Source organism: Mesoplodon mirus (genome assembly GCF_964341445.2).
Source record: "Mesoplodon mirus genome assembly, chromosome: 2".
Classification (NCBI taxonomy): Eukaryota; Metazoa; Chordata; class Mammalia; order Artiodactyla; family Ziphiidae; genus Mesoplodon; species Mesoplodon mirus.
Genome location: NC_138977.1, coordinates 13,629,758 through 13,654,102, shown reverse-complemented (window position 1 = coordinate 13,654,102; position 24,345 = coordinate 13,629,758). Strand labels below are relative to the sequence as shown.

The following is a 24,345-nucleotide window of genomic DNA, read 5'->3' as shown; positions in this document are numbered from 1 at the left end:
CCTGTGCAGCCCGCCACTGCCAGGGTCCCGGGATCCAGAGACGGCTTCCCGGGGAGAACGCACGGTGCGCCTCGGGCTGGTGCAACGTCACGCCGGCGTCTGACGCCGCAGGCTCGCCCCGCCCTCCGTGCCCCTCCCTCCCCGCGGCCGGAGTGAGCCGGAGCCTCCTAAGCGGCTGCTCCTTTAACCCCGTCCTGTCCGATCAAAGAACAGACACCCTCCGGCGATCTACACGTAGAGGCGGGGCCAAATCCAAAACTGAGACCCAGGAGCTGTGAGAATAAAGAAGAGAAAGGGAAATCTCTCCCAGCAGTCTCAGAAGCAGCGGATTAAAGCTCCACAATCAACTTGATGTACCCTGCATCTGTGGAATACATGAATAGACAACGAATCATCCCAAATTGAGGAGGTGGACTTTGAGAACAAGATTTATGATTTTTTCCCCTTTTCCTCTTTTTGTGAGTGTATGCTTCTGTGTGAGATTTTGTCGGTATAGCTTTGCTTCCACCATTTGTCCTAGTGTTATATCCGTCCGTTTTTTTAAAATTTTTTTCTTAATAATTATTTTTTAATAACTTTATTTTATTTTACTTTATCTTCTTTCTTTCTTTCCTTCCTTCCTTCCTTCCCTCCTTTAGAGAACGACTCATCCCAAATTGAGGAGGTGGACTTTGAGAGCAAGATTTATGATTTTTTCCCCTTTTCCTCTTTTTGTGAATGTGTATGTGTATGCTTCTGTGTGAGATTCTGTCAGTATAGCTTTGCTCCCACCATTTGTCCCAGGGTTCTAACCGTCCTTTTTTTTTTTAATAATTATTTTTTTCTTTTAATAACTCTATTTTATCATACTTTATTCTATTTTACTTTATCTTCTCTTTCTTTTTTCCTACCTTCCCTCCTTCCTCCCTCCCTCCCTCCATTCTTTCTTTCTTTCTACTTCTACTAATTCTTTCTTTCTACTTTTTCTCCCTTTTATTCCGAGCCTTGTGGATGAAAGGCTCTTGGTGCTGCAGCCAGGAGTCAGTGCTGTGCCTCAGAGGTGGGAGAGCCAACTTCAGGACACTGGTCCACAAGAGACCTCCCAGCTCCACATAATATCAAATGGCGAAAATCTCCCAGAGATCTCCATCTCAACACCAGCACCCAGCTTCACTCAACAACCAGCAAGCTACAGTGCTGGACACCCTATGCCAAACAACTAGCAAGACAGGAATGCAACACCACCCATTAGCAGAGAGGCTGCCTAAAATCATAAAAAGTCCACAGACACCCCAAAACACACCACCAGACGTGGACCTGTCCACCAGAAAGACAAGATCCAGCCTCATCCACCAGAACACAGGCACTAGTCCCCTCCACCAGGAAGCCTACACAACCCACTGAAACAACCTTAGCCACTGGGGACAGACACCAAAAACAACGGGAACTACGAACCTGCAGCCTGCAAAAAGGAGACCCCAAACACAGTAAGATAAGCAAAATGAGAAGATAGAAAGACACACAGCAGGTGAAGGAGCAAGATAAAAACCCACCAGACCTAACAAATGAAGAGGACATAGGTAGTCTACCTGAAAACGAATTCAGAATAATGATAGTAAAGATGATCCAAAATCTTGGAAATAGAATAGACAAAATGCAAGAAACAGTTAACAAGGACCTAGAAGAACTAAAGATGAATCAGTCAATGATGAGCAACACAATAAATGAAATTAAAAATACTCTAGAAGGTATCAATAGCAGAATAACTGAGGCAGAAGAATGGATAAGTGACCTGGAAGATAAAGTACTGGAAATACCTGCTACAGAGCAGAATAAAGAAAACAGAATGAAAAGAACTGAGGACAGTCTCAGAGACCTCTGGGGCAACATTAAACGCACCAACATTCGAATTATAGGGGTTCCAGAAGAAGAAGAGAAAAAGAAAGGGACTGAGAAAATATTTGAAGAGATTATAGTTGAAAACTTCCCTAATATGGGAAAGGAAATAGTTAAGTCCAGGAGGCACAGAGAGTCCCATACAGAATAAATCCAAGGAGAAATACGCCAAGACACATATTAATCAAACTGTCAAAAATTAAACACAATGAAAACATATTAAAAGCAGCAAGGGAAAAACAACAAATAACACACAAGGGAATCCCCATAAGGTTAACAGCTGATCTTTCAGCAGAAACTCTACAAGCCAGAAGGGCCTGGCAGGACATATTTAAAGTGATGAAGGAGAAAAACCTGCAACCAAGATTACTCTACCCAGCAAGGATCTCATTCACATTTGATGGAGAAATGAAAACCTTTACAGGCAAGCAAAAGCTGAGAGAGTTCAGCACCACCAAACCAGCTTTACAACAAATGCTAAAGGAACTTTTCTAGGCAAGAAACACAACAGAAGGAAAATATCTACAATAATGAACACAAAACAATTAAGAAAATGGGAATCGGAACATACATATTGATAATTACCTTAAATGTAAATGGACTAAATGCTCCCACCAAAAGACACAGAGTGGCTGAATGGATACAAAAACAAGACCCATATATATGCTGTCTACAAGAGACCCACTTCAGACCTAGAGACACATACAGACTGAAAGTAAGGGCATGGAAAAAGATATTCCATGCAAATGGAAATCAGAAGAAAGCTGGAGTAGCAATTCTCATATCAGACAAAATAGACTTTAAAATAAAGACTATTAGAAGAGACAAAGAAGGACACTACATAATGATCAAGGGATCAATCCAAAAAGAAGATATAACAATTGTAAATATTTATGCACCCAACATAGGAGCACCTCAATACATAAGGCAAATACTAACAGCCATAAAAGGGGAAATCGACAGTAACACATTCATAGTAGGGGACTTCAAACCTCACTTTCACCAATGGACAGATCACCCAAAATGAAAATAAATAAGGAAACACAAGCTTTAAATGATACATTAAACAAGATGGACTTAATTGATATTTATAGGACATTCCATCCAAAAACAACAGAATACACATTTTTCTCAAGTGCTCATGGAACATTCTCCAGGATAGATCATATCTTGGGTCACAAATCAAGCCTTGGTAAATTTAAGAAAATTGAAATTGTATCAAGTATCTTTTCTGACCACAATGCTATGAGACTAGATATCAATTACAGGAAAAGAGCTGTAAAAAATACAAACACATGGAGGCTAAACAATACACTACTTAATAAAGAAGTGATCACTGAAGAAATCAAAGAGGAAATCAAAAAATACCTAGAAACAAATGACAATGGAGACATGAAGACCCAAAACCTATGGGATGCAGCAAAAGCAGTTCAAAGAGGGAAGTTTATAGCAATACAATCCCACCTTAAGAAACAGGAAACATCTCGAGTAAACAACCTGACCTTGCACCTAAAGCAATTAGAGAAAGAAGAACAAAAACACCCCAAAGTTAGCAGAAGGAAAGAAATCATAAAAATCAGATCAGAAATAAATGAAAAAGAAATGAAGAAAATGAGAGCAAAGATCAATAAAACTAAAAGCTGGTTCTTTGAGAAGATAAACAAAATTGATAAACCATTAGCCAGACTCATCAAGAAAAAAAGGGAGAAGACTCAAATCAACAGAATTAGAAATGAAAAAGGAGAAGTAACAACTGACACTGCAGAAATACAAAAGATCATGAGAGATTACTACAAGCAATTCTATGCCAATAAAATGGACAACCTGGAAGAAATGGATAAATTCTTAGAAATGCACAACCTGCCAAGACTGAACCAGGAAGAAAGAGAAAATATGAACAGTCCAATCACAGGCACTGAAATTGAAACTGTGATAAAAAATCTTCCAACAAACAAAAGCCCAGGACCAGAGGGCTTCACAGGCAAATTCTATCAAACATTTAGAGAAGAGCTAACACCTATCCTTCTCAAACTCTTCCAAAATATAGCAGAAGGAGGACCACTCCCAAACTCATTCTATGAGGCCACCAGCACCCTGATACCAAAACCAGACAAGGATGTCACAAAGAAAGAAAACTACAGGCCAATATCACTGATGAACATAGATGCAAAGATCCTCAACAAAATACTAGCAAACAGAATCCAACAGCACATTAAAAGGATCATACACCATGACCAGGTTGGGTTTATTCCAGGAATGTAAGGATTCTTCAATATACGCAAATCAATCAACGTGATACACCATAGTAACAAATTGAAGGAGAAAAACCATATGATCATCTCAATAGATGCAGAGAAAGCTTTCGACAGAATTCAACACCCATTTATGATAAAAACCCTGCAGAAAGTAGGCATAGAGGGAACTTTCCTCAACATAATAAAGGCCATATATGACAAACCCACAGCCAACATCATCCTCAATGGTGAAAAACTGAAACCATTTCCACTAAGATCACGATCAAGACAAGGCTGCTCACTCTCACCACTCTTATTCAACATAGTTTTGGAAGTTTTAGCCACAGCAATCAGAGAAGAAAAGGAAATAAAAGGAATCCAAATCGGAAAAGAATAAGTAAAGCTGTCAATGTTTGCAGATGACATGATACTATACATAGAGAATCCTAAAGATGCTACCAGAAAACTACTAGAGCTAATCAATGAATTTGGTAAAGTAGCAGGATACAAAATTAATGCACAGAAATCTCTGGCATTCCTGTACACTAATGATGAAAAATCTGAAAGTGAAATCAAGAAAACACTCCCATTTACCACTGCAACAAAAAGAATAAAATATCTAGGAATAAACCTACCTAAGGAGACAAAAGACCTGTATGTAAAAAATTACAAGACACTGATGAAAGAAATTAAAGATGATACAAATAGAAAATTAAAGATGATACAAATAGATGGAGAGATATACCATGTTCCTGGATTGGAAGAATCAATATTGTGAAAATGACTCTACTACCCAAAGCAATCTACAGATTCAATGCAATCCCTATCAAACTACCACTGGCATTTTTCACAGAACTAGAATAAAAAATTGCACAATTTGTTTGGAAACACAAAAGACCCTGAATAGCCAAAGCAACCTTGAGAACGAAAAATGGAGCTGGAGGAATCAGGCTCCCTGACTTCAGACTATACTACAAAGCTATAGTAATCAAGACAGTATGGTACTGGCACAAAAACAGAGAGACAGATCAATGGAACAGGATAGAAAGCCCAGAGATAAACCCACGCACATATGGTCAACTTATCTTTGATAAAGGAGGCAGGTATGTACAGTGGAGAAAGGACAGCCTCTTCAATAAGTGGTGCTGGAAAAACTGGACAGGTAGATGTAAAAGTATGAGATTAGATCACTCCCTAACACCATACACAAAAATAAGCTCAAAATGGATTAAAGACCTAAATGTAAGGCCAAAAACTATCAAAATCTTAGAGGAAAACATAGGCAGAACACTCTATGACATAAATCACAGCAAGATCCTTTTTGACCCACATCCTAGAGAAATGGAAATAAAACCAAAAATAAACAAATGGGACCTAATGAAACTTCAAAGCTTTTGCACAGCAAAGGAAACCATAAACAAGACCAAAAGACAACCCTCAGACTGGGAGAAAATATTTGCAAATGAAGCAACTGACAAAGGATTAATCTCCAAAATTTATAAGCAGCTCATGCAGCTCAATAGCAAAAAAACAAACAACCCAATCCAAAAATGGGCAGAAGACCTAAATAGACATTTCTCCAAAGAAGATATACAGACTGCCAACAAACACGTGAAAGAATGCTCAACATCATTAATCATTAGAGAAATGCAAATCAAAACTACAATGAGATATCATCTCACACCAGTCAGAATGGCCATCATCAAAAAATCTAGAAACAATAAATGCTGGAGAGGGTGTGGAGAAACAGGAACACTCTTGCACTGCTGGTGGGAATGTGAATTGATACAGCCGCCATGGAGAACGGTATGGAGGTTCCTTAAAAAACTACAAATAGAACTACCATATGACCCAGCAATCCCACTACTAGGCATATACCCTGAGAAAACCATAATTCAAAAAGAGTCATGTACCAAAATGTCATTGCAGCTCTATTTACAATAGCCAGGACATGGAAGCAACCTAAGTATCCATCAACAGATGAATAGATAAAGAAGATGTGGCACATATATACAATGGAATATTACTCAGCCATAAAAAGAAACGAAATTGAGTTATTTGTAGTGAGGTGGATGGACCTAGAGTCTGTCATACAGAGTGAAGTAAGTCAGAAAGAGAAAGACAAATACCGTACGCTAACACATATATATGGAATTAAAAAAAAAAATGTCGTGAAGAACCTAGGGGTAAAACGGGAATAAAGACACAGACCTACTTGAGAATGGACTTGAGGATATGGGGAGGGGGAAGGGTAAGCTGTGACAAAGCGAGAGAGAGGCATGGACATATATACACTACCAAACGTAAGGTAGTGGGAAGCTAGTGGGAAGCAGCCGCAGAGCACAGGGAGATCAGCTCGGTGCTTTGTGACGGCCTGGAGGGGTGGGATAAGGAGGGTGGGAGGGAGGGAGACGCAAGCGGGAAGAGATATGGGAACAGATGTATATGTATAACTGATTCACTTTGTTATAAAGCAGAAACTAATACAACATTGTGAAGCAATTATACTCCAATAAAGTTGTAAAAAACAAAAACAAAAAAACAGGCACTTGTCTTAAAAATGAACCTGACTTTATTTTTAAAACTACAGGTCCACGATTCTGTTCTAGGCCATGAAATGGACGGGGCAGGATGGAGAAATAAAGGCAAATGCTCTGTTTGTTCTGCTGGAAAACAGTGGTGGCCGAGACCATGGAGACAGACAGGTCTGGCTGGGAACACCAAGCCACACCTCTTATCAGCAGAGCAGGCCAAGGTGGGTGAGTCAGAACAGGGCAGTAGCAGAGGGAGATCAGCTCGTTGCTTTGTGACCACCTAGAGGGGTGGGATAGGGAGGGTGGGAGGGAGACGCAAGAGGGAGGAGATATAGGGATATATGTCTATGTATAACTGATTCACTTTGTTATACAGCAGAAACTAACACACCACTGTAAAGCAATTATACTCCAATAAAGATGTTAAAAAAAAAAAAAAGAATAGTAACACAGAACAGTAATAGTAACAGTAACACAGAAACAGCCCTACTGGCCCTGGAGTTAGAAAGCTTGGCTTCAAACCCCAGAACCTCTACCTAAGAGTTAATACATATAAATATTGCCTGGTACTTCATAAATGTTAGCTGCGATACCCTCCATTAGAAAGTGAGTTACATGAAGGTAGGGATTTTTCTGCTTTATTCCACTACTGGGCCCCTACTGTATTTATTATCAAAGTAGATAATAAATACATGTTGAATGAATGAATCCTGGAAAACTTATTTAAACTCCCCTAAGCTTTGGATGCCTTATCTGTAAAATGGGTTAATAATATCTAACTCCTATAGTTACTGTGAGGATGAACTTAAATGAAATAATAGGGAAAGCACTTAGCTTCATGTCTGGTATCGTGTAAGCACCCACTATGCCTTAGCTATTACTATTTTAAAAACACAATTAAATTTTTTAAAAATGCAGTGATATCAATAGTCACAACTGCAGCTGAGATAGATTAGTTCCTGGATCTCTAAATACAAATAGGTAAAATGATAGTACTTCTGTTCCCTAGCCTGCAAAAGCCTAACGTTTTCCAAGCACCTTGTATAGCTTTTTAAATATGAACAACAAAAGATCAAATTTGCAATTCAAGCCTGAGTCCAAGTGCTAATGTATTTGTGTCCTAGATTGTAGAACAGCACTGGATGGTTGAGGCTCAAATCAAATACATTTCCAGGATGCAACCTGAATGGAGCTACTGAGTATTTCCTTTTCCTTCAGGGCCTAGAGTTCTCCATTGCTGGCCCCTTTAACCCAAATCTTGACATATATTTCCTGTACCAGCGTTGGAAATATAAGAAAGGCATCATGGAAGATACACTGAAACCATGTTATAGTTTTTAGTTGTATCCAAAATAGCAGAGCCATCTAAGCATCCCTCTTGTGTCTCATCATCCTTTGCTAGTCTAGCTCTCTCCTCATTCTCTCTTGGGAGATAGACGGAGAGTGGGCAGGAAGAGATCGACCTGCGGGCTGAGGAACTTGCAAGCACTCTGCTCAGTGAGCATGAGAACGGGAAATGTCCTGGGGGCTCCCCATCCCCGCAAGGATTCAGGTCAGGGTCTCATCCCGAACAGCCTTATCTCAGGAAGTCCCTGGCCCTTCTGCATCCCAAAGCTGGAAGCCTCCTTAGTACAGTCTGTGCTCTTGTGGAAGAATCACAGGAACTCTTGACCGAGCTTCAGCTTCCTTGTTCCGGTATTCTTGTATTATTGCCTATACACGTTTTCTCCCATTAAGGGACGCTGCGGTGCCAGGAGCTGAAGCTGCTGTTCATCCCCTGCCTAGTACAATGGGGGCTGCTCTCATGTGTCAGTTACTCTAAGGGAAACCATTCCTCCTCCACAGTGGCTCCAGCACGAGTCTCTCGCCTACAGTGTGGCTTGATGGCTTGTGTTTCTGTCAAACTGTGTGTGTGTGTGTGTGTGAGAGAGAGAGAGACAGAGAGAGACAGAGAGAGACAGAGAGAGACAGAGAAACAGAGAGACAGAGAGAGAAACTTAGAGGCAGGGAGATACAGAATGGGTTTGGGAGTGGTGATATGACACCCAGACCAGTAGTAATAAGAATAGCTGTGTCTTTGGGGTTATAAAGCACTTTTACATAGGATCGTATATTATCCTCATAGCAAATCTTTGGGGCAGGTCATGTGCTGGTCTGATGGTTCAACAGAGAAAAGGGCAGTGTTTTGGAGGAGGTGGAATGGGGAAGGTGGATGACAAGGAGGAACATGGCTAAGATAGCTAGGCCTCTGCTGACATTCCCAGCAGATTCTAACGGGTCCCCTGGGCCAGTGTGTCCATGATGAAGATATTCTTTCTTCCTTTAGACTCTTAGCAGTGCTAGTAAGTTCAAAACAAAACAAAACAAAACTCTCATTGACTTGTCCCAGACTTTGGATGAAATTGGGGAGGATCAGGGAGCTTGGGAATAAAAATGGTGATCCTATTATTAAAATAATGAAGATTTTAGGATAGAAGATATTGGGGGTAACTATCAGATTCCTGTCTCTTACTCCTAATGATTCTAAAAGGTGGGTAGGATTTATTAGAACCATTTACAGAGGAGAAACTTTAGGTACAGTGAGATTAAACACTGTGTCCCAGATTACAGAGCTGGGGGTTGGGGGGAAAGGCGGGTGCTCAACCCGGATTCAAATTCAGACTCAGGTGTGACTGCATGGCCCACACTCCTGATTCATGCAGGCGGTGAAGCACAGTCGTGCCTTCATCAATGGCCCTGGGCTCCCATGCTAATCATGATAAAGTTCTTTCAGACTTTTCAGGACTCATCCTTGCTTGATTCCACCCTCTCCCCACCATCCCCAACCAGTTACACCTTGAGGACTATCTGTTCTTATCCTTAACGATTTTTATTCTCATCTTCCACCCCCAATGCCACTACCTTGGTTCAGGTCATCAACACTGCTCTCATGATTTCTGTAGCAGCTCTTGACTAGCCTCTCTGCTCCAGTCTTGCCTCTTCTCTAACCGATTCTCTGTGTTGTGGCTGTGATTTTCTTTATAAAATGTGGACCCAGGGCTTCCCTGGTGGCACAGTGGTTGAGAGTCTGCCTGCCGATGCAGGGGACACGGGTTCGTGCCCCAGTCCGGGAAGATCCCACATGCCGCGGAGCGGCTGCGCCCGTGAGCCATGGCCGCTGAGGCTGCGCGTCCGGAGCCTGTGCTCCGCAACGGGAGAGGCCACAACAGTGAGAGGCCCGCACACCACCAAAAAAAAAAAAAAAAATGTGGACCCATTCTTCACTTGCAGCTCCTCTGGAGCTGTCTGCTGTCGTCAGCATCACCTAAGTCTCACACACCGGCCCTCCACAACTTGATCCTGACTCCCTGCTTACGTCTCCAGTCTCAGCTGTCACCTCCAAACTTTTTCCCCTCCACTGGCCCTCCAACACCAAGCAACCCTAAACCTTCAGGTATACTTAATGATTTGCCATAGTCGGGATGCATGGTGTCTGTTCTCTGTCTCTCCGAGTCTTTGTATATGTTATATACTCTCACCCAACTTCCTCACCCGACCAATTCTATCCGTCCATCACCATTCAGTTTAGACATTACGTTCTGTACAGTCTCTCTTGACAGCCCCTCCCCGCACCTTCAAATCTTGGAGACCCTCTATGTGCTCCCACGGCATCCTCGAACACATCACACCATAAGAGCTTGCCTTTTCCTTCATAAGATTGTACGAATGAATGAAAACTAAAAAGATTTCTCAAATAACCACACTCAGTTTGTGTAACAAGATCCCTAAAGTAGGCATTTGAAAATGTTGGCCTGTATGGTGTTTTAATGACAATTGAATAAATGTACAATTTATTTTGATTATTTTAAAATGCTGGAGATGGTTCATAGACTGTCCCTTCCTTAAGATTTTTGAGGGCTCTAAGGGTCCAGGAAACCTATGCTGAGAACAACTCAAGAGCCTATGAAGAGCATCATGGAAAGGAAAAGTGAACCTGAAACCCAGAGACTTTATATAACATTACCAAGGTCAAGTGTTTTGACACGGATGTGAACTCAAAATGCTGGATGTTTTCATAGTTGAATTGTAAATTTCCTTACAAAGGTTTCAAGTGGTTTTCACCTGCCAAAGCACCCCCTCCAACCAAAAGTGTGAGTGAACTTCCTTCACCAAATATTAGAGACACAAGTATTTCCCAAGAATTAAAGACCCATTGGAATCTCAGCCTGCAGATGCTATAACTAATTTAGAGGCTCCAAGATAATATTTTGGTCATTCTGATCTGCTCTGGTCAAACCAGAAGATGATTTGGTTTAACCACATCAATTTTCATTTGGTTATTTTCTTCTCATTCTACCAGCAGATAATAAGCATATGAACACACAGATAAATTTGACTTGCTTATTTAATGTATTTGATGAGTGACCCAGAATATTCATGTGTTAGATATTTTAATTAGTAGAATATGAATAGTGTGCGAAACATTTCCCGAAGTGTCTTCTAGATTTAAGCGTCCTTAGAAAGGATCTTTGGAGGTTTATTTAGAGGTTCAATCTTCTAGACCAGTGATTATCCGACTTTAAAGTGACTTGAGAGGCTGTTAAAAATGCAGGTTTCTTGGTACCACTTCCTCAGTTTGATTTAGTCGCCCAAGGTAGGGCCCAGATTGGGGCACAGGTTGGCAGCACAGGCATCTAAATAAATATAATAAAAACCTCTGATTTCTCTAAGGTAGTTGGTCTAGCGTCCCCAGTTTTTAGAAATTCTGATCTAGAAGAACAATTCTGTCGGAGTCCTGAAATTCTGAAGTTGTTTGTTTGATTAAAAAAATATACACACACACAAACCCAATGTCAATATCAAATGTTCCTGAGTTGACTGGTGATACTCTGGGACAGCTCATCAACAGGACTAAGAAACAAAGCTCTAGATGGAGATATTTCGAAGCGCAGAGGATCTTGAATACTGAGGAGCTTGCTGGATTTCTACAAGACTTTGCATGAAAACGTTTATTTTTTATGTTTTCACTCCTCATGAACTGAGGGTGTGCTGTATGCCTGTGTGCCAGGTGCAAAGGAATGGATTCATTCCCCAAAACAGAGACCACACCAGAAAGTGAACACATGTCAGCTGTATATTGACAAAAGTTGAGTATGTTTGTTTAAAGGGGATCTACATGAAGGGTAGAACAACACACACAAGAAAGAGATCTCTTCTCACAACTCCTGAAATACACCTTGTCAGCCTTATATACTCCTAAGATCATTTTAGAGAGAAAACAACTTTATTACATAATAAAAGTCATATGAATTTAAATACACACACACACAATTTCCCTGAGAGCCAAGAGTTTAAAACCTCTGCTTGTGACCATCCCAGGATAGATACAGCTTCTCTGGACCTAGTCAGTAGGAAATGACGGGTCCCCGGAGGGGATGTCAGTTAAAAACCTCTGTTCTTGGGACTTCCCTGGTGGTCCAGTGGTTAGGACTCAGCGCTTTCACAGCTGTGGCCCCAGGTTCAATCCCTGGTCAGGGAACTAAGATCCCACAAGCCTCGTGTCAGGGCCAAAAAAAAAAAAAAACCAAAAAACAACTCTCTTCTGAAATGCTCCAGGAAGAAAAGGATCATCGCAGAAGGGGCCTTGCCCTCCTGGAAAGCATCTGAGGCCTCAGCTACAGAGGCCCAAGGGAATGCTGGGGTACTGCTGAACCCCCAGCGCAAGGGGACAGGACCTTGAGTTTATTTTTATAAATGACCATGATCTTTTTCCTTTTTGCTATGAGCCAGATTTAAAACTCTATTCTTAAGCAGTTTTAGGTATGTACACACAAGAGTGGTCATACCTCTTTTCAGTGTTTGGAACATGGATGCCCACCCAATTCCAGCTGCGAGCTGCCAAGATAAGAGATTCTTTAAAAGCATTTTAAATCTTTTGTGCATGGCTGAATTTTTAGGTACGCTTTTATCCTTCAGTTATGCCTAAATTGGACCAACTTTATCCACAACAACACATTGAGAATGGATCATAAAACAACAGGAGCAGTGGCGATCAAGGCCCTTGACACTGATAAACACTAAGTCCCAAGATCTCCTCAAATCTCCATATTTCCAAATACATGAATGTTCATAGAGGCTCTTGGCTTTCTCTCAGTTGAATGAATAAAGTATATTTTCATCACAAGTCACATGAATTTGTGTACTCTTTATATCTGAAGTAATGAGGTTTTTCACAAGCTCCATACATGTAGTCCAAACTGGGGTTTCAATTAATTTATTAGCTACTCATTAAAACCGAGACTGTGATCTCTGCAAATGCCAAGGTTATATGACTTTCAAATCTCCTCACATAGTTATCAGTTGAAAGCTCTAAACTTCGAAGTTTTTATTAGAGACTTTGGTTCACTGCTTACTAAATATTTCAAGATTGGCATTTAATATTATAATTGGCTGAGAGCTTCTAATGTACCAGACATCAAGCTTAATGCTTTACCTGTATTACCTTGGTTAATCCTCACAATGCCCCTATGATGAATGAGGAATGGGCTCAGAGAGGATGGTCATTTGTCCCAGGACACACAGCAGAGCCTTACTTGGGTCCATCTGCCTCTCAAATCTGCGTTCTCACCTACTGTGCTGTTCTGTATCTGATGACTCCTGATCAAACACGAGCAAACCTTGCTTAGAAATTCTGGGAAAGTGTTTTAGACACCTGTGTCGTGACAGCCTTAGAAGGATGTGTTCATGTTTTTGAGTCAGAGCTGCCTGATTCCCAGAAAAGTGTGGTGTTCCTCTACAAGGAAGGATGTTACTCTGTAAATTTAGCATGTGTTTGAGAAGTGATGATAGCTGAAAACTTCAGGAGGTAGCAGATGTGTGCATCCCGGTGGCAGCTTCCTTTATTCAGTAGATTTCTGTAGGAGAAACTCCGCTGAGATCTGCAGTTGCCAGTTGCCATCAGAATACTACAATCTGAACACTGAACTGCTCTGTCTTTTCAGATACATAAACACACACACACGCACACGCACACACATGACACTACATTTATTTTTAAGGACAAGAAACAATTTCCTTAAGAATATCTCCTACTAGAAGTCACGCATACTTTACCTACTCAAACACGCCTGTATGCGTGACCTTGTATTACAATCTGAAATTCCTAATGGCATTTTACTTAGAGCTGTAAAGAAATGACAGCGAAGGAGGTCAGGGAAGAAGAAGGGAAAACCATAGGGAGGAAGAGAGCAAATGAAAAGATCAGATCTTATCTACATCCTTCACAGCTGGAGACTTAACACGGACAGCACAGACCAAAGAACAGGCATATTGGAGCGAAGCATGAGGTTTCAATCTGTTTAGTTTCTGGGAGGAGGGAGGCGGGAGGAGAAATACTTCAGGGAGGCCGAGTACTTTTCTCTCCCTTGGGTAGGAATCAAGAATATTTTTATTTCACTGTTTACTCAACACGTCCCTTCTTTTTCAACGAGAAATTCTCCTTTTTGTTTTTAGCCCTTTCCAGGAGTGCCTCCATGGCACTGAAGTCCCACACCAGTTTAGGGGACGCAAATAGCCCACTGCGCCTGGTCCTGACACAGCTGTTGAATAAAATCCCAGCACTTGCTATCTCCCTTTGGAAACAAAAGTATCGAAATAAGATCTCCTAGTCTATAAAAAGCCTCTTGTTTCCCTCAGAGAGGCAGGCACTGCTCTTCCTCGGGCAGTTGAAATTCACAGAAAGCAAAGGTAAGAGCTACCCTCCTGGAAGAGAATTCTCCATCTCTCTCTCCCTTTCACACAAGCGCAAACATATGCACGCGCGCGCGCGCACACACACACACACACCATCTTAGTGAGCAAACAGGACATTTTCCTTATTTCTGGATGGCATCTGACCCCCACACCTCCATTTCTTAGCAGGTTTTTACCCCAAAGCTGAAAGCTAAGGGACTTGCCTGCATTTGCCAGCAAAGGGATCGCCATTATTTACATCTTTGGAGTAACTTTGTTCACAAATAGGAAACAAGGCTGGAGGAGAGGATTTTTGTCTCTAGGATGAATCCTCCGTGGGTGACGAGGCCCACGTGTAGAGAGGCGCTTTCTCACATTCAGGCAAACACGGGTATGATTTAACTGGCTCCGAGAATGTTCCAGTGGGTAGAGGCAGGCAGGGCACCACGCACTCAACCCATAAACAGCTGGGCTCCGAAAACTGTCGGCTGAGCTTTCATCTGTGGGGAGAAGCTGCTCGGCTTCAGCCCACCAGCTGAAATTCATTTTTCAAAAGAAATTAGACGGAGGTACTGTTGTTATAGCAACAGTCAAAGTCACGTACACAGCCTCTTCCCCACAGCCTCACTATGGCCAGTGATTTCAGTTACGCACAGGGAGTGACCGAGGCTGAGCCCGGGTGGACCCTTTCTTTGCCCTTTAAGGAGTGGAAGCCTAGATCTCCTATGTCCAATCTGAAGCTAGAAGACCAGATTCTCAAGGTCCACAGAGTTCTCCCAGTCCTGAAAGTCGACGAGCAGAGAAGCTCAGAGAAAAACCTTTGCATCTGATGTTTTCATCTCTTGGGTAGGAACTGGACACGTGACCACTGAATTTCCTGGGGTTAACCACGTACTAGTGGTTTCAGAATGGGAATTTCCAGTGAGTTTGGTAATGTTGGCCATCACCACCACATTCTCAACTGCTTCGTTACTTTCGTCCTCCAAGAGTTTATTCTTGGGGGTGTGGAACTCCCAAAATAATAGCCTAGTCCAAGCCCCAGAAACAACAGTCAACTCCAAAATGCCCCTTTCTTGACGAAAATATACACCTATTACCCAACCTTTATAGCAAATAACCTTCCCAGGCAGATGGCAACATAACAGTCTACATTCACCCCAGAGGTATCCCAAGGTGGTAAAAATCTATGAAGCCAGTGTTCATGATGAACGTGAACTGTGTCCTCCCCAAATTTGTGTGTTAAAGCTCTGACCCCCAACAGCTCAGAACATGAGGGCACCTGGAGATAGGATCTTTAATGAGGTCCTATGGGGGGCCCTCATCCAGTCTGACGGGTGTCCTTATAAAAAGAGGAAATTAGGACACAGATACCCACAGAAAGAAGACCATGTGAAGACACAGGGAGAAGACGGCCACGGACAAGCCAAAGAGAGAGGTCTCAGAAGAAACCAACCTTGCTGACACCTTGATCTTGGATTTCTATTCTCCGACCTGTAAAGAAATGCATTCCTGAAGTTTCAGCCACCTAGTCTGTGTGCTACTCTGTTACGGCAGCCCGAGCATACTAATGCAACTAATAATCTGATTTAGACGTATCTCTGTCTTCTCAGTATCTTACACAGGTTAAGCACTTCATAACTATTTTAAAGGAAAATCTTGCACGGATGTGTTCACGCTTTGATTCAACTAACGGAACACCTACTGTGTGCCAAGTTCTAGATCAGGCACTAGGGTCTCGAGAGTGAACAAGATTCAGTCTCTGACCTCAGGAGCCTTCAGAGTAGAGGGGAAAGAAGCGGATGAACAAAGACAAGATAATTTGACATAGATGCCTGTGCTGTGGAAGCACAAAAGAAGGGCGTGTTACTCAGTCCAGATGAGGTAAGGCTTCCTGGGGGGACTGGTATGTAAGCTGAGACTTGGAGGATTCACAGTGAGGAGAAGGGAGCATGGCTTCTAAGTGAAACTCAAGTGGTAGCGTCTGAGTGCAACAGGGACGCTGGAGAAGGGAGAGCTATACAGATCATGGAGGGCTTGTCTGCCGTGTTAAGAAGTTTGGACTTTATCCAGAGGCTTTGAGAGACACTGGAGGAAAAGGGGTCACTTGCAATGCTAACTTCTGATTTCATAGTGAGAGACACTGGTTGCAAAAGGTAAGGCACTTGAAGTGATCTGTATTCGTTTGCTAGGGCTGTCATAACAAAATACCACAGACTGGGAGGCTTAAACAACAGAAATGTATTTTCTCACAGTTCTGGAGGTGGAGGTCCAAGATCAAGGAGTTGGCGAGTTGGGTTTCTCCTGAGGCCTTTCTCCTGGGCTTGCAGACAGCCACCTTCTCACTGTGTCCTCACATGGCCTTTCCTCCTGTGGGTGTGCATCCCTGATGTCCTTCTGTGTGTCCAAATTTTCTCTTCTCAGAAGGACACCAGTCAGATTGGATGGAGGCCTACCCTAACAGCCTCATTTTAACTTCATCACCTCTTAAAAGGCCCTATCTTCAAATACAGCCCCATTCTGAGGGCTTCAACATATGGGAGAAGACACTATTTCAGCCCATAACATGATCCAACATCATTCCCTGCATGGCTGATCAAACCAATGGCTAAAGTCACCCCTTTTTTTTTTTTTAATTTACTTATTTTTATTTATTTATTTTTGGCTGCGTTGGGTCTTTGTTGCTACACGCGGGCTTTCTCTAGTTGCGGCGAGCGGGGGCTACTCTTCATTGTGGTGCATGGGCTTCTCATTGCAGTGGCTTCTCTTGTTTCTGAGCACGGGCTCTAGGAGCATGATCTTCAGTAGTTGTGGCACACGGGCTCAGTAGTTGTGGCTCGCGGGCTCTAGAGCTCAGCCTCAGTAGTTGTGGTGCACAGGCTTAGTTGCTCCGCAGCATGTGGGATCTTCCCGGACCAGGGCTCGAACCTACGTCCCCTGCGCTGGCAGGTGGATTCTTAACCATTGCGCCACCAGGGAAGTCCCTAAAGTCATCCTTAACTTATAAATCAATACAGCACACACTTGGTCTTGAAGCAAGTAGCTCAACAAATGCTATTTGGTACAGAACTTAACAGCATATTTTTTAAAAAAGTGTTTGTCTCCCAATTTTAAACCCAAATTCAAAAGACACTTCATATCTGCCCCCAAACTATTAGCAAAGAAGTGTAGTCAGAGGTGACTCCAAGCAAAGCCTCAGAAGTAGCCTGTCATGATTTAGAAGGCTCTGAAAAATGACCAGTTGTTCCCTTCAGTTTAGTAAATGTTACTTTACACTGATAATTCATGTGACCTCAGAGAGACACAGAGGGAAAACCGAGGCACCGAGAGACGAGGGCTACAACCTAACTCAGAGAACGAACAAGGAATGATAGAATTTCCTGCTCCAGCCCGATGCCCCGTGCAAGAAATCACTTTGCCTGTAACAGATTCAGAGTTCGTCAACTTTCTGTTCAAATTGTGGTGCACTGTAAATGTACTGTAACAGTGTAGAGTCACACGTATGTATTTCAGTGGTTTTATCTTTCTTACCTAGCCATCTAGGTATTATTTATGCGGTTTCCATCATAATGCTACAGTTAAGTTTGCGTAATATTTTCTGTAACCACCTACTTTTGCATGGTTATGGTTCTCTAAAGTCCCCTGGGACAGATTTTTTTTCACCTCAGTCTCAGTTCTGAAGTAAAATATTTTGGTAACAACAAATGATGACTTTGGGGATATTCTGAAGTTATGTGAATGTAAAAAAAAAAAGAAAGGAGGATTTTTTTACTGCAATGAATACTTTGCTACCTTTTGTCCAATCAAACACCACAAATCAAAAAGAGCTGAACATAATAAAGGCATCAAGCAAGGCAGTGTAATAGATTTCACTAAAGACTGCCCACACTGCCAGATTTAACTAAATGAGGTTTGCATTCACATGCTTATCAGTATTTAAAAATTCCCTGAGTGCACACAACAGAAAACATCAGGAAGTTGAAAAGCAAAACTATGCATGTGGTGTTTTCCAGTTCTCACTGAAGCACAGCAATTAAACAAACTTAATTATGTGATCCGGCAGCAGTGACCTAACCTCTCGGGACCTCCGTTTCCTCAACTGTAAAAGGAGATGGGGCTGGACTACCAGATCGCCAAGGCTTGTTCCAGCTCTATTTAGACTCTGGATTCAAATCAGTGACTCACTTTCAAAATCACCCTGGAAGGCACTGTTAACTCAGAAGTGTAGCTGTATTTGGCAGGTAGTTACTGAGTAACTAAGAGCCTCATTTTAAGTCAGGGAGCAAGAATCCATTACACCCTTCTGCAAATGTTTCCTGGCTTTAGTAAATTAGAAACAAAAATTACACTAAATATTAAATCACAGAGGTCTTTTAAAAAACCAGAAACCCAAGTGTGTAAATCACAGGGTTCATTTAAAAGAATTTCTCACTTTATGATGGTCTGCTTGGTATCAGGTGCTGAGCTGGGTGCAGAAACAGGAAAGATGCAGAGGATCCTTGCTTTTAAAGAAATTCAGAGCCTGTTGCACATTTTCCTTTTGCTCCTAAGTATCTATTGGACACTTTCAGGAAATGCTCCTGTTGTGCTCGTTGTCCAGACATAGACAACAGTGATGTTTCCATTCTGGTGACCAAAATTTGGTTAACTTTGCTAATTTACAGGATGATGCAAAGCTGTTTCTTCATTTCCACCATGAGCGATTTTTGAATAAATGAACTTAAACTACATGAAGAGTCTAAACGTGCCAGTTGGGTAACTGGATACTGCACCAGGTTACAGGGAGAAGCTGTCCACCTTTTCTGGGCATGGATCATTGTGTATTTCACCTAGAAGATGCAGATGGGTGTGGGTCTAATCATAGGCTTAGAGTCACGGGCCCTGGGTCCTAGAATCACTTCTCTCATGGCCAAGCTGTGTGTTCTGTGGAAATCAGGTGACTATTCTCCACCTCCATTCTCTCCTGGACAAAATACTCTAAAATCCCCTATAGATCTAACAGCCTAGAATTTTAATCTTTCTAGGTCAATTTGGATATAGTTGGAAGATGAGCCAACTGACATTTTAGGTTTCCTTTTAACCTTGTGGTTCTTTTCTAAAATATGTAACTAATTCCTAAATTTGAAAGAATGAAAAAGTTTGTGACTATCACTGTTTCTGAATACGTTGTGTAGTAAAACCTAATTCAATTCCTGCTAACTTTGCCTTTAGCTGTAACTTGGCTAAGGGCCAACCTGATATTTATCCTTATGTTAAAAAAAAAAAAAAAGAGCTCACTATATGAAAGAAAAGGTATAATAAAGATTATAAGGGGAACGCTTAAGCTACTTAAGACAGAAATGGGTTTCATGGACTCAAGGACTCAGGAGACTCAAATTTAAATAAACGATTGATACAGGTATTATGATTCCTTTTCATATATTAATTAAAGTAGTTCCCGAGGATGTTTGTTTGCTAACAGTTTGATGGTCTAGTTTGAATTGCAGCTGTTCCTTTAAAATATATCACAGGTAGTATATATTTACTCCTATACTTCAATTCTTCTCAATTCGGGCAGCAGTTTGCCCAAATTAGTTTAAATTAGGGAGAGTCTATTGTATTCATAAACTCCTCATCTAAATGACAGAAATGATGACTATAAAATTCATCTTAGATTTGTTGGAATTCTGCAGCTTACCATTTAGTCTGAGACTCGTAAAGAATGAACATGGAATGATTAATGGCCATTGTTGATTTCTTACAGCTGTAACTTATCAGAATATGTATACTCTAATACTGTACCCATGGTAATTATCTCATTACTATGAAGTGTCACAGAAATGCATTATGCGAAGTACACGTTGAATCACATTTAGCAATTTCTTTTTATGTTTAAAACCCTGAAGCTTAGTGTTCGCTAATGGTTGGAGCATTGTATGCAAGTTGGGGGCTTTGCAAGAGAGTTGGGGGCTTTGCAGGGAATTGGGGGCTTAGCATGGGAGTCACGCACGTGGGCTGCAGATCCCGAGCAGAACCATCACCACCTTTGTGCCTCTGGTCTCTCTTTGAAACTTTTCTGCACCTTAATTTCTAATTTGAAAATGGGCATATTCATGCATGACCCCTACTATACCTCATGGAAAGGATTAAGCAAATTAAGTCTATAAAACAGTTGGTCACTAGGAGGAAAGGCATTAACAAAATTACTCAGCACACTGCAGTGGTGACTTCTCCAACTACATGAATATTTAATAAGCAGGTACACATAACACTTGACATTTCTATGGAGCTTTTCATGCAAGCATCTTAACATCACTTAAGGAAAAAGAAATGCATGGCAACAATGATCAAAGATCTGAGAAGCGTCAGATCATTGGCCAGAGAGGGTAGAGACACAGAAGCTTTGTTTCTAACATCAGAGTGTTCAAAAGCAGTAGGGCATCCAGACCCAGTTATCACATAAACCTGAAGATAGGGCCTTAGAAATAAGGCGATGTTTCTTTGAGTCACCCATCCATACATCTGAGGGGGCCTGAACAACGTGAGAGCAAAAATTCCCAAAGAAAGTGAACACATGGTTGGAGACGGGCCCTCTTTTTTCTTTTAATTAATTAATTAATTAATTAATTTTTTGGCTGTGTTGGGTCTTTGTTGCTGAGTATGGGCTTTTCTCTGGGTGCAGCGAGTGGGGGCTACTCTTCGTTGTGGCACGCGGGCTTCTCACTGTGGTGGCTTCCCGTTGTGGAGCACGGGCTCTAGGCGCACAGGCTTCAGTAGTTGTGGCACACGGGCTCAGTAGCTGTGGCTCGCGGGCTCTAGAGCACAGGCTCAGTAGTTGTGACGCACGGGCTTAGTTGCTCCACGGCACGTGGGATCTTCCCGGACCAGGGCTTGAACCTGTGTCCCCTGTATTGGCAGGCGGATTCTTAACAGTGCGCCTCCAGGGAAGTCCCGGGCCCTCTTAATTAGATGAGAGCAGTCAGCAAAGAGACAAAGAAACAGAATCAGTGAGAGATTAAAATAAAACATTAGGAAAGTGGGACAAAGCAAAGAAGAACAATTTGTGGTCAGATTTGTCATATCAGTTGCAGCTTTGAAATGAGATCTAAGAGACCATTAAATTAGTACCAGAGTAATTCAGTGGGAATCTAAGAAAGGGTTCCTCCAGGACACCCAGCAGCATCAATATCACCAGGGAACTTGATGGAGATACAAATTCTCGGCTAGTTCCCCAGACTTCTGGATCAGAAACTCGGAAGGCGGGGCCCAGAGTCTGTGTTTCAATCAGCCCTCCAAGTGATTCTCCTGAGCTGAGAATCCTTGTTCAAGAACAGTGCAGCCTGTCCAACAGAACTTGCTGAGAGGATGGAGATGTTCTGTATCTACGTTATCCAATACATTAGTCTCAAGCTGCATGTGGCTGTTGTGTACTTGAAATGTGGCTAGTGCTACTGAGGAACCAATTTTTAAATTTTGTTCATTTTAATTAAATTTAAAAGAGCTGGGCTTCCCTGGTGGTGCAGTGGTTGAGAATCTGCCTGCCAGTGCAGGGGACATGGGTTCGAGCCCTGGTCCGGGAAGATCCCACATGCCACAGAGCAACTAAGGCCATGCGTCACAACTACTGAGCCTGTGCTTTAGAGCCCGCGAGCCACAACTACTGAAGCCCGTGCACCTAGAGCCTGTGCTCCGCAACAAGAGAAGCCACCGCAGTGAGAAGCCCGCATGCCGCAACGAAGAGCAGCCCCCACTTGCCACAACTAGAGAAAGCCCGCAGGCAGCAACGAAGACCCAATGCAGCCAAAAATAAATAAATTAATTAATTAAAAAAAAAAAGAGCTGCACCCAACTAGGGGCTACTCTATTGGATAGCAAAGTTCTAGAATGCTGCTGTGAATGAATGCCAGGTTTTTGGTCAGTAAGAGAAGCAAATGGTGAAGAATGGAGATGCTGTCTGTGACTCTTCTACAGAAGAAATCTCATTTGGAAAAGTTGGAGGGAAAGAGGCATCGTGGCTTGTATGTCAGGAGGTGAAGTCAAGGTTTTTCAGGAAAAGGAAATCCTGAGTGGGTTCAAAGGTGAAGGAAATCAGAGGGCAGGAGAGGTGGACATTAAGAAAGGAGGGACACATGAAAAATTGTGTTGCTAATGTCTAATTCTGCTAAAATACCCATAATATAAAATTTACCATCTTAACCATTTTTAAGGGTACAGTTGAGTGGTATTAAGTCCTTTTACACTGTTGTACAACCATCTCCACCATCTGTCTCCAGAACTCTTTTCTCTTGCAAAACTGAAACTCTATACCCATTAAACAATAACTCCTTATACCCCCTCCTCAGGCCCTGGCAACTAGCATTCTGCTTTCTGTCTCTATGAATGCAACTATTCTAGATAGCTCATAAAAGTAGAATCATAGAGTATTTGTCTTTTTGTGACTGGACTATTTCATTTAGTATAATATTCTCAATGTTCATCCATGTTGTAGCATGTGTCAGAATTTCCTTCCTTTTTAAGGTTGAATAATATTCCATTATACATATATACTTATCTGTCCATGGATGTTTGGGGTGCTTCCACCTTTGGCTGTTGTGAATAGTGCCTCTATGGAGATGGGTTCATAAATATCTCGAGACCTTGCTTTCAATTCCTTTGGGTAAATACCCAGAAATGGAATTGTTGGATCATATGGTAGTTCTATTTTTAATTTTTTTGAGGAACCACCATACTCTTTCCCATAGAGCTGTACTATTTTACATTCCCATCGAGATATTTGCTTTTGAACCAATGAAGAATGGCACATCGGAGCCATCAAAAGACGGCTCTAAAGACAAGCGTGGGGAAGAGGTATGTTGAGATGGAAGTGTGGGGGCGGGGGGCGTGTGGACAAGGCTGCTCGGCTCTAATGGTTTCAATTTTTTCACTGAAGTTGATGTAAGGACCTCACCTCCAAGGAAGAACACTGCTAAGAAGGAAAAACCAAGGGCTTGAGGAAAGAAGTGAATGAAGGTTTGTAAAGTTAGTCCTTCATGAAAGAATAACAGGATGAATGGATAAAGAAGATGTTGTATGTGTGGGTATGTATATATATATACATACACACAGATACATACACAACAGAATACTGCTCAGCCATAAAAGATAATGAAAGAACGCCATTTGCAGCAACATGGATGAACCTAGAGATGATCATACTAAGTGAAGTCAGACAGAGAAAGACAAATATCATGTGATATTACTTATATGTGGAATCTAAAAAATAATACAAAGGAACTTACTTACAAAACAGAAATGGACTCACAGAGATAGAAAACAAACTAATGGTTGCCAAAGGGGAAGGGCGGGTAGGGATAAATTAGGAATTTGGGATTAACAGATACAAACTACCATACATAAAATAGATAAACAACAAGGACCTACTGTATAGCACAAGGAATTACATTCAATACCTTGTAATAACCTATAATGGAAAAGAATCTGAAAAAGAATATATATATATACATATATATGTATATATATAAAACTGAATCACTTTGCTGTACACCTGAAACATTATAAATCAACTAAACTTCAATAAAAAAAAAATTAAAAATGAAAAAGAGCAGAACAGGGAAACTTTCCCAGGGCTCTGAAGCAGAGGTATAGCCAGGACTGTTATAGGACTGAATTATGCTTCCAACAAAAAGATATGTTAAAGTCCTACCCACAGGACCTCAGAATGTGACTTTATTTGGAAACAGAGTCACTGCAGATGTAATTCGTTAAGATGAGATCATACTGGAGTAGACTGGGTTCCTCGTCCAACATGAGTGGTAACATTCTTATAAGAAGATGAAAATGTGAAGGCATGGAGACACACAGGGAGAATGCGACGTGATGGCTGAGGCAGAGATTGGAATTATGTAGCTGCAAGCCAAGGAATGCCAAAGAATTCTAGCAAACCATGAGAAGCTAGGAAGAGGCAAGGAAAGATTCCATGCAGAGTCTCAGAGGGCCTGCTGACACCTTGATTCTGG

The 24,345-nt window shown here is 41.7% G+C and overlaps 1 protein-coding gene across 2 annotated transcripts in view; it reads right to left on the bottom strand.

Moving 5' to 3' along the window:
* The window catches only part of MAML3 (mastermind like transcriptional coactivator 3), a 439,331-nt gene that overhangs the window by 190,148 nt on the left and 224,838 nt on the right, over window positions 1-24,345 (bottom strand). The window lies entirely within an intron of this gene.